Here is a 229-nt window from a genome sequence, read left to right as displayed (position 1 = left end):
CAAGGCTCGCCGGGACCAGATCAATGTGGAGCTGCAGGCGCTGCGTTCCCTGCTGCCCATCTCTGCGCGGGAGAAGGAGCGGCTCTCCTACCTGCACACCATGGCCCTGGTGTGCCTCTGGCTGCGGGGGGCTCAGCTCTTACCTCCAGGTACCGGCGGCTCTGCCATACCCCACGCTGGCTTGGCTCTGCCCGGGGCACTGCTCCTGCCCCAGGGCAGTGCTTCAGCC

Source organism: Antrostomus carolinensis, unplaced genomic scaffold (genome assembly GCF_000700745.2).
Source record: "Antrostomus carolinensis isolate BGI_N321 unplaced genomic scaffold, ASM70074v2 scaffold43186, whole genome shotgun sequence".
NCBI lineage: Eukaryota > Metazoa > Chordata > Aves > Caprimulgiformes > Caprimulgidae > Antrostomus > Antrostomus carolinensis.
The sequence above is the reverse complement of the archived record's forward strand: the minus strand, read 5'-3'. Positions refer to the sequence as shown.